Here is a 5,056-nt window from a genome sequence, read left to right on the forward strand (position 1 = left end):
TGATTTGTAATTTAGTAGTGAGCACAAAGCAACATATATCAAGCAATGACGAAGTCTAACTCTCTTCCTATGCATCGGCATGTCATAAAAGAACAATTCATGCACACCTAGTAAAGGCCAATGCATAGTATAAACAGTTTCTTGCAATTTTATCGTGTGGGAAACATAGAGAGGTGGAGATATAGTTCCTCTCTCATAATAATTGCAAGTAGGAGCAGCAAGCACATGCATATTATATTCATCAAAATCATCATGTGCAACGGTAAAAGGCAACCCATCAATATAATCCTTAATAAAAGCAAACTCCTCCGATATAGTGTAGTTGGGAGAATTCAAAAAGATAATAGGACTATCATGTGTGGGTGCAATAGCAACAATTTCATGTTTAACATAAGGAACTATAGCAAGTTCATCTCCATGAGCATAATTCATATTGGCATCTTGGCCACAAGCATAGCAAGCATCAAGTTCATCAAAAAGGGGTATTTCAAGAGAATCAACGGGATCATAACAGTCATCATAGCAATCATCCTTCAGTAAACACGAAGGGAAATTAAAGAATGTATGAGTTGAAGAGTTACTCTCATTAGAAGGTGGGCACGGGTAGCTAATCCGCTCTTCCTCCTTTTGTTCTTCGCTCTCCTCGTCATCTTTTTCATCCAATGAGCTCGCAGTTTCATCAATTTCTTCTTCCATAGACTCCTGCAAAATATTAGTCTCTTCTTGGACAGCGGAGGAGTCCTCAATATATGGTTTAACATAGGCATTAGAAGCATAATTATCATAGCAATATTTAAGTATGGCAAAAATTTCAGATTTGTAAAGAGTAGCACCATACTTTTCAATCAAAGAAGCAATTTCATAAGCACCCTTAAAAGCAACAAATTCTTCAATTTGTTGAACATCATAGTAATTATAAACACCCTTAGCATACGAAGATACGATTCCATTATCACTAAACTCACATTGGTAGGGAAGGTGTTTCTTAGGGTTTTTAGAACAACAAGTAAAATCATATATATAACATAAATTCCAAGCATAGCATTGCAAACGATGAATTTGACCCAGCAAAAGTTTCCCCTTTTCAGATATACGGTGTCGCACATAACATGCATGCTCATCTAAAGATTTGCCCTCAACTAAGCTAGTTGGGGTTTCAGCACGAGCACATAGGGATCGAAGATGATCCAAGTAATAAGCTTCAGGAGTGTGATAGATTTTGAGTGGTTCTTCAACCATTGGTTCAGTAGGTACAACTAATTTTTTTTGTATTTTGCGTTTCCTACCCATAACTAAAGATAGAAAACAACTTAGAACAGCAAATAAAAATTACTTAGTGATAAAGCAAACAAGCACACACGAGAATATTCACCTCACGCTATGACTCCTCGGCAACGGCGCCAGAAAAAGGTCTTGATAACCCACAAGTATAGGGGATCAACTGTAGCCTCTTTCGATAAGTAAGAGTGTCGAACCCAACGAGGAGCTAAAGGTAGAACAAATATTCCCTCAAGTTCTATCGACCACCGATACAACTCTACGCACGCTTGACGTCCGCAACTACTAATGTTCATTAAGGTAAAACCCAACCATAGCTTTAAGATATATTGGTCCCCCTTCAATCCCGTATGCATCAATTTCTATGCTAGGTTGAAGCTTCTGTCACTCTTGCCCTCCAATACATAGTCCTATCAACATACAACTAACCCTATGGTGTGATCCACGCGCGCGCTTATATGATGGGCACCAAAGGACAGCAACATAACCACAAGCAAATTAAATAAATCATAGCAATTCATCAACCACCGATAGGACAATGAAAATCTACTCAGACATCATAGGATGGCAACACATCATTGGATAATAATATGAAGCATAAAGCACCATGTTCAAGTAGAGGGTACAGCGGGTTGCGGGAGAGTGGACCGCTGTAGATAGAGGGGGGAAGGTGATAGAGATGTTGGTGAAGATGGCGGAGGTGTTGGTGAAGATTGCGGTGATGATGATGGCCCCCGGCGGCGTTCCGGCGCCACCGGAAGCGAGGGGGAGAGAGCCCCCCCTCCTTCTTCTTCTTCCTTGACCTTCTCCCTAGATGGGAGAAGGGTTTCCCTCTGGTCCATGGTCTCCATGGCGTGGGAGGGGCGAGAGCCCCTCCGAGATTGGATCTGTCTCTCTCTCTGTTTCTGCGCTCTCCCCCGCTGCCCTTTCACCGTTTCGTATATATATGGAGATCCGTAACTCCGATTGGACTGAAACCTTCGCCATGATTTTTTTACCAAAAATTAGCTTTCTTGAGGCCGAAGAAGGGCATCAACCGCCTTACGGGTGGCCCACGAGGGTCAGGGGCGCGCCCCCCTGCCTCGTGGCCACCTCGGGCACCGTCTCGCGTTGATTCTTCTTCCGGAATTTTCCAAATATTCCAAAAATAAGCTCCGTCCGTTTTTATCCCGTTTGGATTCCGTTTGATATGGATATTCTGCGAAACATAAAACATGCAACAGACAGGAACTGGCACTGGGCACTGGATCAATATGTTAGTCCTAAAAATAGTATAAAAAGTTGCCAAAAGTATATGAAAGTTGTATAATATTGGCATGGAACAATAAAAAATTACAGATACGACGGAGACGTATCAATTATTTACTCTAGTGCAAGTGGGGACTGAAGGAATATGCCCTAGAGGCAATAATAAAGTTATTATTTATTTCCTTATATCATGATAAATGTTTATTATTCATGCTAGAATTGTATTAACCGGAAACATAATACTTGTGTGAATACATAGACAAACAGAGTGTCACTAGTATGCCTCTACTTGACTAGCTCGTTGATCAAAGATGGTTATGTTTCCTAGCCATAGACATGAGTTGTCATTTGATTAACGGGATCACATCATTAGGAGAATGATGTGATTGACTTGACCCATTCCGTTAGCTTAGCACTTGATCGTTTAGTATTCTGCTATTGCTTTCTTCATGACTTATACAAGTTCCTATGACTATGAGATTATGCAACTCCCGTTTACCGGAGGAACACTTTGTGTGCTACCAAACGTCACAACGTAACTGGGTGATTATAAAGGTGCTCTACAGGTGTCTCCGACGGTACTTGTTGGGTTGGCGTATTTCGAGATTAGGATTTGTCACTCCGATTGTCGGAGAGGTATCTCTGGGCCCACTCGGTAATGCACATCACTATAAGCCTTGCAAACATTGCAACTAATGAGTTAGTTGCGGGATAATGTATTACGGAACGAGTAAAGAGACTTGCCGGTAACGAGATTGAACTAGGTATTGAGATACCGGCGATCAAATCTCGGGCAAGTAACATACCGATGACAAAGGGAACAACGTATGTTGTTATGCGGTTTGACCGATAAAGATCTTCGTAGAATATGTGGGAGCCAATATGAGCATCCAGGTTCCGCTATTGGTTATTGACCAGAGACGTGTCTCGGTCATGTCTACATAGTTCTCGAACCCGTAGGGTCCGCACGCTTAAAGTTCGATGACGGTTATATTATGAGTTTATGTGTTTTGATGTACCGAAGGTAGTTCGGAGTCCCGGATGTGATCACGGACATGACAAGGAGTCTCGAAATGGTCGAGACGTAAAGATCGATATATTGGACGACTATGTTCGGACACCGGAATGGTTTCGGGGAGTTTCGGGCATATACCGGAGTACCGGGGGGTTACCGGAACCCCCCGGGGAGACTAATGGGCCTATTGGGCCCTAGTGGAGAAGAGAAGGGGCGGCCAAGGGCAGCCGCGCGCCCCCTTCCCCCCAGTCCGAATTGGACAAGGAGGGCGGGGGGGGGGGAGCGGCGCCCCCCTTTCCTTTCCCCCTCTGTCTCCTTCCCTCTCCTCTCCTACTCCCACTTGGAAGGGGGGAGTCCTACTCTCGGTGGGAGTAGGACTCCTCATGGGGCGCGCGGCTGCCCTTGGTCCCCTCCCCCTCCTCCACTCCCGGTGGCCGGCCCCCTCCCCCTCCTCCACTCCTTTATATACGGGGAGGGAGGCACCCCTTGGAGACACAACAATTGATCCCTTGGATCTCTTAGCCGTGTGCGGTGCCCCCCTCCACCATATTCCACCTCGATAATATCGTAGCGGTGCTTAGGCGAAGCCCTGCGTCGGTAGCATCATCAACACCGTCACCACACCGTCGTGCTGACGGAACTCTCCCTCAAAGCTCGGCTGGATCGGAGTTCGAGGGACGTCATCGAGTTGAACGTGTGCAGAACTCGGAGGTGTCGTACGTTCGGTACTTGATCGGTCGGATCGTGAAGACGTACGACTACATCAACCGCGTTGTGCTAACGCTTCCGCTTTCGGTCTAGTACGTGGACACACTCTCCCCTCTCGTTGCTATGCATCACCATGATCTTGCGTGTGCGTAGGAATTTTTTTTGAAATTACTACGTTCCCCAACAGCCGGTTCCAGCTTTTGTGCACACAGTTGTAACATCGACGGTGACAGCATCACGGCTTCCACTACTGCTCTAGCCAGTTGCAACTTTCCCGGCGGTCGGTTCCATCTTTTTATCACCACGGTTGTAGCACCCCTGGTGATCGGTTCCAGCATGCATCGCCACAGTCGCGTGGTAACCGTCTCCAGCACCGGCGGCGGCCTACAGAGCACGAGCGGCGTCCTGGGGTGATATTTTTTGCTACAACCGGAGGCCTTTTTTTGTTGTGAGCAGCGATGGAATTTGCTACCACTGATGTACATGGTGGCAGCGAGGCTACGAGCGGCGGCGCCGGCGAGGCTACGAGCGGCCCCGGCGAGGCTTTGAGCACCGTCGGCGAGTGGTGGTAGCGGGGGCTCGAGCGAGAGGAGAGCGCAGCTGTTGCATGGGTGGAGCCGGGGACGAGGGCGGCGACCGGCGACGAGGGCGCCGCGGGGGGATGGCGGGGCGTTGGACGTCGTTGTGGGCCGTGCAATTTTGATTGGAGGGGAACAACCAGGAGGAGGACGAAGCAAGAGGAGTCAGATCTGACGGCTTTTAATCGTGGTATCGGGCGGCTGGGGCTCGACCGGCCGAACAGTTCGG

The sequence above is a fragment of the Triticum aestivum genome, chromosome 3D (assembly GCF_018294505.1).
Source record: "Triticum aestivum cultivar Chinese Spring chromosome 3D, IWGSC CS RefSeq v2.1, whole genome shotgun sequence".
Lineage (NCBI taxonomy): Eukaryota > Viridiplantae > Streptophyta > Magnoliopsida > Poales > Poaceae > Triticum > Triticum aestivum.